This window comes from Falco punctatus (assembly GCF_963210335.1).
Source record: "Falco punctatus genome assembly, chromosome: 17".
In the NCBI taxonomy this organism is placed as follows: Eukaryota; Metazoa; Chordata; class Aves; order Falconiformes; family Falconidae; genus Falco; species Falco punctatus.
This window is the reverse complement of record NC_137597.1, coordinates 4,398,386-4,412,048: the sequence shown is the minus strand read 5'-3', so window position 1 is coordinate 4,412,048 and position 13,663 is coordinate 4,398,386. Positions and strand designations below refer to the sequence as shown.

The 13,663-nt window shown below is 58.0% G+C and overlaps 1 protein-coding gene across 8 annotated transcripts in view; it reads right to left on the bottom strand.

Moving 5' to 3' along the window:
- FOXP4 (forkhead box P4) overlaps positions 1 to 11,911 on the bottom strand; it is a 73,244-nt gene extending 61,333 nt beyond the window's left edge. For 3 of the 8 annotated variants that reach the window (XR_013924105.1, XM_080367307.1, XM_080367313.1), the window contains exon 1: positions 6,855 to 7,082. The gene's annotated coding sequence lies outside the window, so the exon portion shown is untranslated. Of the gene's footprint in view, positions 1 to 6,854; positions 7,083 to 7,864; positions 7,888 to 7,985; positions 8,135 to 11,775 lie in introns of those variants that run through there. The other 5 variants (XM_080367308.1, XM_080367312.1, XM_080367309.1 and 2 more) reach the window with 5 other exon arrangements.
- Positions 11,912 to 13,663: the final 1,752 nt, after the last annotated feature.

Below are 13,663 nucleotides of genomic sequence, written 5' to 3'. Positions count from 1 at the left end.
CTTCGGGGAATTTCCCTCCTGCCGTCAGCTGCATCCAGGAGGGATGGGCTGGGGGACTTTGGACTCCGGAGGAAGGACCCAGCCCGCTGGGTGACGGCCACCCACTGGGAATCCCTCTCGGTGGCACAACACATCTCACCACCTCCTCCTGCCTCTCTCCCAGCTTGGAGCCGGGGCAGGGATGCGGGGCCACGGGATGCTCAGCAGCACTAGCCCCTCGCCGGCTGCATGGAGCGCCCCTAGGAGAAACAGGAGATGTCCAAAAAATAAAAAAATTCGCAAGTTATTAAAGGCCGTTTTGGTTTTGTTCAAGGCACTGAGATTTCCACGCTGCTTCCACACCGTGCTTAAGAGCAGTGAGGTTTGGGGGGCGCTTCTCCAGCAGCCAGCGCAGCCCTCGCCCCCGGTGCCACACAGCTCCCTGGCAAAGCAGCTGCCAGGGCACAGCCTGATAAGTGGCACCCAGAGGGGACACACCACCACGTGGGAAGCCCTAGGTCCCAGCAGAAGGTTTTTCCCTCCCCAGTACAAGGTCTCTGCCCACCACTCCTGCCCAAAATCTGGTCCAGTTCAGGCAAAAACTCCCGACGCTGAACAAGAAACTTCATCCCTGCCAGGTATTTCTTGCCAGAAGTTGTCCCCTCAGCCCAGGGGGTGGCTCCTTCAACACTCTCGTGACCATCCCGAGCCTCAAAGGCTTTTGCCAACGCAGCAGTGGGGCACCTTCCCCCCCCACCCCGGGAGGTGGCAAGATGTCCCTGGCCACCCCCAGCCATGCACCTCCTTCCCCTGGGAGCTGGGGGTGAAGCCGTGAGCCGAGGTGCCCCCGAAGCCCCACGTCCCCACAGGATTTGGGGACAGTCCCGCAGCCAGGAGCATCCTCCCAGCGGCACCCAGGACAACACGGCCAAAGCAGGACTGCCCATGACGGAAACCCCATCCCACAGGGGCAACCCCAGGGATGCGGCGTGATCCCGGCACATGACGGGTGCCTCGCAGCCGAGCCGTGAGCCCACCGCAGGCTCCAGCACACCAGCGAGCCGGCCCCTGGGCCAAGGAACGCTGGCAGAGGGTCACCGGGCAAGTGCAGTCCCACGAACGGGCCACACTGGACCACTTAAGAGACAGCAAACTAAAGCAGAGGGGCCACCAAAAGGAGATGCTCCTGGGTAGATGGGATCCCAGCGCGTCCTTCGCTCCCAAGCACAAGTTCTGGCCTTCTATTTTGCATTAAGCAACCTACCTCGAGCCTCCCTCCGCTGCCCCTCTCTCCCAAGGCTGAAGGCATCTCTCACCAAGCCCATGACAGCTTCTCGTAGGTGGTCCCCGTCCCAATCTCCCCACAGGCGAGCAAATACACGACAGTCCCCTGCTTGCAGATTCACAGTAAGCAGGCAAAAAGAAAAATCACTCACCTAAGAACCTACAGGTTGCGGAATAAAGCCGGACTCTGAGGCAGCAGCGAACAGCTGGAGGGTTTGGGGTCAGAGCTTCGGCAGCTCCTGGCCCCCCCAGGCGAGCCCGTGGGGTGATGCTCGGCTAGCCCTGCCCAAGCACATCCGAGGCGCTCGCTGCCCCCAACGGCACCGGTGATGTTTTATGCCTTTATTAGCCCTCAGCACAGTTAAATCCCACCAGATAAACCCCAGCTCCGCCAGTGACCTGGCAAAGGTGTGTTGAAATCGGTCGTTTCAACACCACCCGCTCCAGCCGGGCGGCTCATCCCGGCTGATCCCAGCCGCAGCCCCCCTGTTCGTTTAAACAGGGGCATCGGTTCCCCAGCAAAACCACTCCGGGGGACGGCATCTCCCGGAGGCTGGGAGCTGCCCAACAGCCCGCACAACGCACGCGGAGCACATACCCATCACATGGAGACCTTCCTCCTCCTCCTCCTCCCTGGGGGGCTGTGGCTCCCCTGCTCCCAGTCAGCCTCACGGCCCAGCCCAGTGCTTCCCAGCTTTCCCAGCTCTGGCTGCCCAGTGCCAGCACCCAGCCGAAGCCGGTCACGTGGAGAAGGTTTGCCAATGAGGCACAATAAACAGCTTCCAAACCACCCGTGGGATTTCCTTCCCCCTCTAGCACCCTAAAAAGAAATTATTTTTTTTTTTTGCACCTTTCCACGGTTTTGCAAGTAATCTTCCAAAGAAAAATTTCAGCCTTTTCCTTCCGATAAACACACCCAGGAGCCGCCAGCAGAGTCGGGACCAGGTGAAATTTCCTCCCACAGCCACCCACCACTCCCTATTTTGCTAAAAAACCGGCATGTTTGTGCTGCTAATCCGGACCCGGCACGCAGGAGGAGGTTTCCGCCGGAACACGCCACAGACTTTTCGCCAACTTGCCAGGGCACGAGCGCCGGGCAGCAATACCACCTCACTTTACCCGAGAGTGGATTGCAAACACAGGCTTTTTTTTCTCTCCCTAAAAAAAAAAAAATAAATTAAAAAAAACAAACCAAAAAAAAAAAAAACCAGAAGAGAGGATCCCGACTCCCTGCGCCAAGTGCTTCGCGCACGCCGGGCTCACTTGCCCAAGTATCCAGGTACCGTTACCGCCAGCCCCAAGCCCACGTCTGCGCTGCCGGCGCAAGGCATCGTAATCCCTTAATGACTTCCCTCCAGCTCTGTCCCCAGATCTAATCTCTCCTCCAGCAGGATCTTTATAAAATAATAACGTGGCGGACGGACGGGTTGCCTTTTCCTCCGCAGCATCGCGCTGCCGACCTCCGAAGGGAGCAGCTCTCCTCCGCCGCCGCTTCTGCCTCTTAATTCTTCCCTTTCCCTGATGCCGTTCCACTCGCAAACACCTTTTTGTCACGGGCAGTCTGATTACCAGCAACATGTTTTATCACAGGGGCTCGCCTCTGCGATTGCCAAAAGGGGTTTATATTAGGAAAAATTGGAAAAAAAATCCCAAACCCCAGCACAAACACAACCCTCGAGCGGTGTCTTCACTGTATTTTACACACTTGCAGCAGGGGAAAAAGAAAAAATTAGGAAGTTTTTCAAGCTGCACCCGGCCCCATCTTGATCTACAAGTTATATTTGACTTTAAAAGGTGCAGCACCGCGAGCAGGGGGAGGGGGAAGGTTTTGTAAGATGATAAAATGGGTGCGAGCCCTTCCCCACACCGCTCGCCCATCAGCTGGCCGAGGAGGGAGCTGTAAGTGGCCGAAGCCCCCGCGGCTGCTTGGAGGGGCCAGCAGGGACCAGCCCGACGGGGTCACAAGCCACAGGGCAACTCACCGCAAACCTGACGGCACAGCCCCCCGTTTTATTGCCAAGTGTGTAGCTACCCCCTCGTCTCTCTCAGGTGCACTGGGGGGCTCCCGAAGTGGCACACTGAGGATTTTTACACCTTCGGAGGCAAACGTATGGGTTTCCAAGCTTTGAGCGCATTTGTGGATTTATTTCCCCCCTTTTCCCTTCCCTCTCCTGCTAACACAGCGCTTGACCCTCCATGGGGAGGATGCCCACGGCACGACCCCGCCGGGGCAGTACCCCCCAGCCCCCCGTAACCCCCGCGGCCGCGCCGGAGGAAGGAGCTGGAAATCAAAGAGGACGGGACAGGAAATTTCAAGTTTCCACTTCCAGAAGTGGCAGGTGACGCCGAGGCAGCGGCAGGGTCATTCCGGGAGCCCCCGGTGCTGAGCGGAGGATAAAGCCAGGATGGCCCCCAGGGAGGAGGTGGGAGCCCCCCACGCAGCCGGGGAGATGCTGGGGTGTGAGCAGTGGGGAGCATCCCCACCAGACCCGCACAAACCCGCCAGCCACAACCTGGGGCGGGGGGGGTGGTGGGGGGGGTGGTCTCCCACGCTTTGAAACCACCGTGGGCAAGGGGGACGAAGGGCGAAAACCACCCCAGTTCTCCCTTCCATAAATAAAGAGAATTCCTCCAAATTCCCGAATGCCACGCAAAGAGCCACAAACGCGTATTACTTTTAAACGAGCAAAAGAAAAGCTGGGGGGCTGCGGGCTCTCCCGCCTTCCTCCCGTTGGAAGAATGAGCCCCGTTCCCGGCCGGGGGCACAGCTCACCCCCCACCTTGTCGCTACAAAGGCGAACCCAGCGTTGCACCTCTGCTCCTCCGGCCTCGCTCCCCCCTTCCAGACCAACAAGAAAAGAGGAAAGAGGGGGGGAAAAGAAAAATAAAATAAAAGAAGAAACCCCCCTGAAAGCCAGAGCTTTGCCACCCCCCTTTCCCCCCAGCCCCACAGCGAGACACAAACATCAGCAGACTCAAAGCATCCCCCTCTCCAGCGGCGGAGAAGAAAAGCTCCCGGGCTCTCCGGGCAGCAACTTCACAACTGAGTGCACTCGCATTCCTGCCGGGTTATTAGGAGAGAAAGGGCGAGGGCCCGGAGTAGATATTTTAGTGTCACTTGATTTTATACATTGCACAGATTTATATATTTTTTTTTTCAACCCACCCTGCTCTTCCCTTCTCAAAGGAGGACGGAAAACCTACAGTCACCCGTCTTCCAGGGAGGTGACTAGGGCTGGACACGGCGTTTACATTATTTTTCTTTTCCAAAGTATCAGCCCCCTCCCCGCCTCCCCCCAGCAGCAACTTTAATCTGTTTTATTTCATTTCGCTCTGTTTGCTCAGCCTCCTGCTCTCCCCCTCCAGCACAGTCCCAGCCCTCCCCTCGCTTTCTCCATCACCACCTCCTTCGGGGGGCACCGATCGCTCCCCCTGACCCCTCCGGGCAACACAGGTTGAGGAGGGGGGGGTCCGTGCTCATCCCCTTCTCTCACATACACCCCCCCCCCCCACTCTCCCTGACAAGTCCCAGCTTCGCACCAGCCAGTTTCTGGGCACGCTTTGGCTTTTATCACTGGAGCGATGCTCGACCCGGGTATCCCCATCCCCACGCCAAACACCCCAGCACAAGGAGCTGGGGCAGGATAGGGGTGGGGGGAGGAAACCCACAACAAAACGCCCACAACAACTAATACATACAAATTTTAAAAATAATAAAAAAATAGGGAGCATCTCAAACCAGTAGGTCCCGACCATTATTTTGAAGCAGAAGGGCTGGGGAAGGCTCTTCCCCGCCTCGACCCCAGCCCCAGCACCACAAAGGGCAGAAGAAAAGCAGGAGCCGGAGCCACCGAGGGCTCCGCAGCCCTGACAAAAGCTCCCCAGCTCAGCACAAGACATTCCGTCCCTTCTCCCTCACATATCCCCCCTTCCCAGTTTGATTTCAGTGACCTGGAGTGGGGGGAAAAAAGAAAGAAAAAAAGAAAAAAGGGGGGAAGGGGGTAATTCTCTCAGATCTGTTTTCTCCATCCACCCACTCCTGGGGTCTCGTTGGATTTTTTTTTTTTATTTTTTTTTTTTTTTTTTATGGACTTGAAGGTGGGGTGGAAATTACAACCAAAAAATAGATCGTAATAAATTAAGAGTTAGATTTCACAAGAGCCTGAGACTTCGCTACATTTAATTGCGAATACCGGGAGGCACGAAAGGGAACACAACACGTCTCCGCGAACACACAAGGACCAGGGTCACACCGCCTGCGCGAGACACATGTTGGCTTGATTTAACATCAAATGCCTGTTCCTCCAGCATAACATATTTCTCGTGTAAATTTTTAACACACAAGAAGAAATTTGTAAAAGTAAATCCTACTTCTGGTTTGGGTTAAAAACAACCCAACCTTTTCATACAGAAACTAATAACATTTTTATTGTATGCCCCACAGCTTTACAATGCTTGCGGAAAAGTGAGGTCTTAATCCGACGCTAAGTTGGTTCTGAGTGTGGTAAAAGGCAAATCCCTGGGAATCGCGGTCTCCCAGCCAGACCGATGGCGATGGAAGAGCTGCCCGAAGCTGACGAGCGATCCCGGGGAGGAATTCAGACACAAATTCCTCTAGGACTATATTAAGAGCAGCAAAAAAAAAAAAAAAAAAAAAAAAAAAAAAAAAATATCCCAGCGCAAGTTTTCAAAGCGGGCGCTTCCCAACCACTACTCCGAGCAAAGTGGAGTTTGCAGATGCCTGTGAATTATTCCTGCTTTCTCCTACGCACATTTTTCATTTGTATTAAAAAGTGCACAGGAGGGGAAAGAGGGAGAGAGACAACCCTCCGCTTATATTTTTTTTTTTCAAAAGGGGAAAGGAAAAGAAAAAAAAAATCACTCCCAAATGGAAAAAGAAAAACCAATTACACTCCACTTGTTCTCTCCTATACACACCTTCGAAACGCGCCTGCCAACTCAAAACAGATTTCCTACCACCAAAAGAAATATTCCGAACAAATCTGCTGCTCAGGCAGCACTTTCTGAAGTGCCTTTTCTTTTTTAGCGGGAGAGAGGGGGAGAGGGGAGAAGAGACAGAGGCGCGTTTGTTTATCCCACAGCCGGGAGAGATGGATCAGGGAAGAATAGAAGGATCTGAACTTTGCCAGGGTTGGGAGAGCATCTCGCAACGAAGGCGGACACCGGGGTGGGAATGGGATGAAAGAGGCTGCTCCAGGCGACCCGCCGCCAGCCTCGCCAAACCGTGCGTGCCCGGGAATTTCTGAATTTCCAGAAGCCAAGTCCATCATCCCAACTCTTTCCAAGCACATGCTTAGCGCCGACAGCACGAGTAGCCGCTGCCCGGCGGGGTCCCAGCCAGCTCGCCGGGACCTCCCGCAGGCAGCCGGCATCGTGTCCAGTTATAAAGACCCCCCTAAATCCTTGGAAAAACCACCCCCACCCTCGCTCCCTGTTCCAACAAAGCCACACCGAAGCTCCTCAAACTTTGCAACCGGGTGGAACACAAGCACGGGTGAAACGCGGGGCAGCGCTGCACCGCGCAGCCGGTGCCCTCAACACCCCCCCCCCCGCTTCGCCGGAGTCCAAACCTGCGGGAATTGCTCGGGAATATTCTCCAGCTCCATCCGAAGCCAGGCATTTGTCCTCCTCGCCCCTCACCTCGCCGGCCGGGTTAGGATGTGGGAGGCGGCGGATTCCCGGAGCGGTGGCCGGGCTGGCGGCAGGTTGACGGGAACGGCGGCTGCTCCCAGGAATTGCAAAACTTGGGGCTGGCTGATCCCCCCCCCCAGAGAGGCAAATCCACGGGGGGGGGAGGGCTGGGGGGGACTGAGTTAAAATGCAACGGGACGGGGGATGGGGAGAAAAAAAAAAGGGGGGGGGGGGAAACCCACCCAAGCCTCTCAAGCAGCCGGGATTAAAGCAAACGGGAGAGAAAAGGAGGATGAGGGGGGAAATGGGATGGAACGACAAAGCGAGCCCCTGGGGCGGCCGGCGGGGCAGGGGCGGCCGGGTCCCCCCCCTACCCCCGGCTCAAAGCCGCCCGGCGCGAAGCCCCCCCGGGGGTGCGGGACCCCCAGGCGCCGCAGCAGCGGCAGCTCCGGCCCCGGCAGCGCGGCTCTCCCGGCGGCAGCGCAAGTTTCCCGGTGCTCGACCCCCCCGCCCCCTTCCCCCGAGGGGGCTGCCCCCCCTCCCCCCTTCCCTCCACCGGCCGCCGAAACGCCTCGGGGGGGCGGCTGAGACCCCCGCGCCCGCCGCCGGCGGGGCTGCCCTGGGGGCGCAGCGAGGACCCCCCCCCCCTCCTCAAAACAACGGGACCCTCCGCCCCCCCCCCCGCCTCCCCCAGCCCCGCTCCCTTTGTCCGGCAACAAACTTCCGAGCGCGGGGGGACGGCGCCGCCGCGCTCCGCAGGAGGGGGGGGGACACGCAGGGCGGCTCCCCCCGCCCCACACCTGCTGGCGGGGACCTGGGGGACACCCCCCCACCCCGACACGACACCCCCCCCGCCACCACCAGGCGCGGCGGGGCGGGGGCACCGCGCACCCCCGTGGGGCCACCCGCGGGGCACGGACCCCCCCGGCCGCGCTCCGCTCTCACCCACCTGGTCGCGCCGAGCGCCGGGGTCCGCGGCGAGGCGAGGGGAGGGGGGGCGCCCCCCCCAACACCCCCCACCCCCCCGCAGCCCGTCCACCCACCCACTCCACCCCCCCCAGCCCCCGCACCTTCCCCAAACTTCGACGGGGCGGCCGCGGCGGGGCTGCGAGCACTAGGAGCGGCGCGGCATGGCGGGGGGCTGCGGGCACCGGCGCCGCCGCCCCTGCCCCGCTGCGGCTCTGGGCGCGCCGGGCCGTGCAGCGCGGGCAGCCCGGGGCCGGGCCGGGGCCGTGCGCGCCGCGCTCAGGTCCGGCTCGGCGCGGCGGCGGCGCGGCGGCAGCGCGGGGGCCGCCCTACCATAGTTCCTCTAAAGCAGGTGCAGCCGCTTTCCCCGCCCGCACCAACCCCCCCCCCCCCCCCGCTTTCTCCCTCCTCCCCCAACCGGCGGAGGGTGGGTGGGTGCGCGTGCCCCCCCGCTCGCGCTTTTGAGGAGGGGGGAGATGCCCCCACCCCAGTGCGACGTGCCCCAGTCTCTGCCCCTCCGCGTTTTTCCTCATTAACGCCTGCGCTAATTGGTTTCTGCTGCTTTTGGTCCCGTCCCCCCCCCGAGCGCGGCGATGCCCCAGGGCTGGGTTGCGGCGGGGAAACTGAGGCAGGGGGCAGCGGGGAGCTGGGCGGTGCCGGGGGGGCACACCTCGACCCACAGCGTGAAGGGGGACACAGGCGCTGACCCCAAATTACAGCTGGAATAGTGAAGGGCTGAGCCTGTGACCCCCACAGCCCCCAGCCCGGCTCTGTCACACCCCAACATCCCGTCCCACCAGCACAGATCCGGTCCCCAGAGCCCCCAGGGGAGCAGAGTCCATGCCAGGGTGCTGGACCCAAACCATCACCCAGGTGCTGGACCCAAACACCTTCTGGATGGAGGCTCCAAACCTCCGTGAGGATGCTGGACCCAAACCATTAGCCAGGTGCTGCACCCAAACCATCTCCTGGGTGCCAGATCTAAATGATTGCTCGGGTGCTGGACCCAAACCATCGCTCAGGCACTGGGTGCAGGACTGAAACCACCACCTGGGTGCTGGACCCAAAGCATCTCCTGGGTGCTGGACCCAAACCATCACCCAGGCACTGGGTGCTGGACCCAAACCATCACCCAGGTGCTGGACCCAAACCATTAGCCAGGTGCTGCACCCAAACCATCTCCTGGGTGCCAGATCTAAACGATTGCTCGGGTGCTGGACCCAAACCATCACCCAGGCACTGGGTGCTGGACTGAAACCATCTCCTGGGTGCTGGACCCAAAACATCACCCAGGCACTGGGTGCTGGACCCAAACCATTAGCCAGGTGCTGCACCCAAACCATCTCCTGGGTGCCAGATCTAAATGATTGCTCGGGTGCTGGACCCAAACCATCACCCAGGCACTGGGTGCTGGACTGAAACCATCTCCTGGGTGCTGGACCCAAAGCATCTCCTGGGTGCTGGACCCAAACCATCGCCCAGGCGCTGGGTGCTGGACCCAAACCATCACCCAGGTGCTGGACCCAAAGCATCTCCTGGGTGCTGGACCCAAACCATCACCCAGGTGCTCCACACAAATGGGCACTGGGGCCACCACCAAGCAGGTCGGGGGAATGCAGCCAGCTGTGGAGGGGGCTCGGGGCCCTGGCCTTGCCGCTGAGGCTGGCTCGGAGCAGCAGATTGGGGGGTGCCATTCCCCCCACCCGCAGCCATCCATGTGGGTTGGGGGTGGATGGTCCAAATCTTGCAGAGAAGAAGTGAAACAAAGTTTTCCGCGATATGTCAAAGCCGGTATATTTCAACAGCACCAACGTGGGACCACTCTATGTTCTTCTTTTTTTACTTCAAAAGTAGCTTTTTTTGAAATTTCCATTTTATGGACAGATAAAATAGTTTTAAAAGGTGAAATTGGAATGAAAGGTATTTCAACCCACCTGGATTTTTTTCCCCCTATAATTTAATATTTTACAGGAAAGCTGTTGTTAAAAAAAAAATAATCTGTTCTTGAATTGAAAGCCTGTAGCTGGGAATTTCTGTGGGGTGGAAAAGCTGGTTTCCCCCCCTCCCAGGCTACAAGCTCTGGTGGCCCCAGCATCAGTTTTGCCCCCCTGAAGATCATCCCTCAGAGGACGAGCAGGATGAGCAGGATGAGCTGTTTGGAGGCCTGGGATTTTCCGGAGGGCTCAGCTGGTTTTCAGGCAGCTCCCAGGCTCCAGAGGAGCGTTTGCTGCACACCCACTTCTGCAGAACCAGGTCCCGGTGGCAGGAGCCCGACTTTCTTGGAAGAGGCCCCCCAGGACCCGTTTCTCGGAAGTGCTTTGCACTGGCGCTGCGTACAAGGTGGGGGCTCTGCTTCCTGCCAGTGCGTTTTCTGGCAGGGAGGGACAGCTTTACCCCCTCCCTTGCAATGAAAAGAACATGAAAAAACCTCCAACCAGCCCCCTCCATGCTCCCGGGCAGCTCCTCGGACCCACGGCCGCGGTGGCCGGGCTCTGCATCCCTCAGCATCACCCACGAGACGTCCTGCGGGAACTGGCCTGTCACCTCCCGGGACCCCGCAGCACCTTTTTCGGGGCATTTTCCCCTTGATTTTGCTATTAATTTGCTCAAAAGGGACATTTTAAAGAATCATAGAAAGTGGGGGGAGACACTCAACACTTCTCCATCCTTTCCGCGGTCCAGCTGGAGCAGTATGGGACACCCGGACCCGTTTCAGGGCTGGGTACCACAGGGCAAGAGGGGCAGCTTCGCTCCCCCCCAAGCTTGGACCAGATCCCTCCTGGCACATCGCAAACCCACGGGGCTCTGGCAGCTCGAGCCCAGGGCGATGTCTTTGCTCCCCACAAGCAGAGGGGCAGCCCCCCGCAGAAGTTCGCTGCCCTCTCCTGCCCCACCATCATTCTGGGATGTAGCCTTGACCCACAGCAGCAAAACGGAGACACCGCAAGTTGCGGCCTGCCCCTGGCTCGGCCGAGACAATTCTCTTCAGGCATTTTTTTTGTGGGTTCAAGGAGTTTTATTTCCCTCCCAGATACACAAAAAAGCTGTTTTCTCCTTCCCCTCCCCAAGTTTACACCCTAATACCCAGTGTTCTGTCTTTATGAGTTATTCACCCAAATATCAGCCTATGAAAAACAGAATATTTTTTTTTTTAATCCCAAACTGGCACTTTTCCGAGTGAAAAATAGCTTTGAGTGACGAGCCTCGTCAAACCTGCGCTTGCCCTCTTTTCTCAACATAAGAATAGCCCCTTTGAAGACATCAAATAGCATCTGAGCGGGAAGGATTTGCACAAAAAGACACGGACAGCCTTCCACCAAGGGGAGTTTGTGAATTGAGCGTGGCCCAAAGATCCCTCTTTGTTCATCTGTGTCAGCCAGGAAAAAAAAAAAACTAGGAGTGAGCAGGAATCTGGGTGAGGAGATGTGGCTTGACCAGGCTTCAGCCAGGGTTTTGTATGGCACCTTGCTCGGTGGGATTCGGTCCCCGAGGGACCACCTTGCCTCCGCCACAGCCGATGGCTGCAGGGACAGCAGGGATGCTGCAAAGGCGGCCGGGAGGTTCCTGGGAAGGTGACGACAGGAGAGACCATGGGGGATTGTGATACAGTGCTGAACTCCCCAAAGAGAGAGAGAGAGAGTGAAAAAAAAAGGGAAAAACTTCCTTTTGTTCTGCAACAGGCAAAGCACCTTCAGGAGGGGATGGGGCAGCAGGATTTATAGCTCTTAGGTTAAACGTTTTGCATCATGTCTGGTTAGAAAGCACCGAGACACGTGGCTGTAGGACCAGGAGTTGGTGTGGGGCAAGTGACGGCTCTTAGGAACATCCCACGTTCCACCTCTTCCAAGCTCACCCTCACTCCTATGCTTCTGCGATCGATCCCCAAACTCTTACCTGTGGGAAATCGCTTTTCCTGGCGAAGTTGTTTGGGGTTTTTTTCTCCTTCAGAAAGCGTCTGCTCTTCCAACCAGAATGCTGAAAACCTTTGAAAAGTGAAAAATTTCAACCGAAGGTTCTCGCTCCTGAGCTTGCCTGGGATGGAAACGTTCTCAGCTTGCTGTAAGGTTGACAGAAAGCTGAAATCTTCTGTGGAAAAGGTCAGTTTAGGTTTGTCCTAAGTCCTACTCAAGACAAAGCAGCTCTGAACCAGGCAGCACCCTCATCCTTCCAGGAGAGTCCTCTCCAAGCCGAAATCCAAAGCCACTTGCCACAGGTTATGGGTTGGCCATTTCTGCCAAATGGGTGGTGCAGAACATCTCATTTGTTTTCTAATTTTTGTTCTATGGGAAGGGTAACTTTGAAAGGAAAACCTGACTTTTTAAAAGATGCTTATATAAAAAAATCTGTATTTGATGATGCGAACAAGTCCCCTGAACCCTCCTCTGCTTCCTGCCTTGTCTCGGGTTCTCTCCCTCCCTCTTCCAAGGCAAAATAAAGAAAAAAACATATGGGATGAAGAAAAAGAAGACAATTGGGAATGGGAAAATAGGGATAATGAGGGAAGAAAGTTACTTTTTCCCTTCCAGAGTAGTGTTTTGAAGAGGGAGCTGTGCATCGACACAGCTAAGCCCCAAATTCCCATCCCTTCCGGGGTGGAAATTTCAATAGATGAGCAAAAAAGCTGTTTTTCCACCCAAATTCCACCAGCCACTTTCATGCAGTTCTTGCAGCACCCTGTGACACCGCGGTGCCAGGCAGCACCCTGAGCCCAGCCCCTGCACCCTCACCTCCCCCGGGGTCCGGGTATGAACCACCTCGGGGTTCATCTCAGCATCACGGCAGGATGCACAGACCCACGGTGAAGGGTGCAGGATCAGTCCCCCAGGGCAAGCCCACAGCTCCAGCTGCTGCATCCGCAGTAGGCAGAGCTGGGTGTCCCAAGGAGACCCCCAGAGCCCCCGAGGGAGGGTGCTGGCGTGGCCACATGCCTTGCTCAGCCCATGCTCGCCGGCTGCTGAGCACCCGGAGGAATCCGGCTTTGCCCGGACGTGCTGGCAGGGCCGTGGCCACGCTGAGCTCTTGGACCCCACTCGCCTCTTGCGTAAGGCAAAGAAATGATGCACCGAGTTACTGTAAGTGATGAGAGGCTCCTGGCTCCCTTTTAAAGCGACAGGCTGCTGTCTGTCCGGGCTCTGGCATCGCTCCCCCCTGCTCTGCCAGCGTGTCCCCCATCACCCTTGGCCAGAAAACCCCTCGGAGTTTCCTGGGAGAGCAGCCCCCTGGGACGGGGGATCCTGACACCTGCTCCAGAGCTGTCTGCAGAGCAGGGACATGAAGGGAAACGGGGTGCAGCAACCCAAGCACAGCCAGAGAGCCCAGGCGGGGGCTTTGAAGCCCCTCTGGCTTGCAGTTGTGCCGTGCCTCAGTTTCCCCTACTTGCACAGAGAGAGGAAGGTCAGAGAGAGCGGGCTCAGGGGGCTTTAGTGAGCTGAAGCGGCTGGTTAAGGGAGAGACAGCGGAGAGGCAAAACCACCAGCGCCTGCGTGTGCTGCTCCCACACAGAGGAGGGGACGTGGTGTGGGGGGCTCCAGGCAGTGACCCCTTTCCCCTCGTGCCTGCAAAGTCTCAGCGCCCGAGAGGAAGGAGCCCGTGAGTGGAGGGGCCGCAGATCCCCCTGCTGCAGGGTCCGTGGCACCCCCACGGAGCCGTACCCCCTGCTCGGGAGCTGCCGTGCCACGCCGTGCCATGCTGTGCCGTGCCACGAGCAAACTGAGACACAGGGACACAGGACACTTGGCTTCCCTCTCCCCACCAGCACACACCGAGGGTTTTTTGGTTGGGT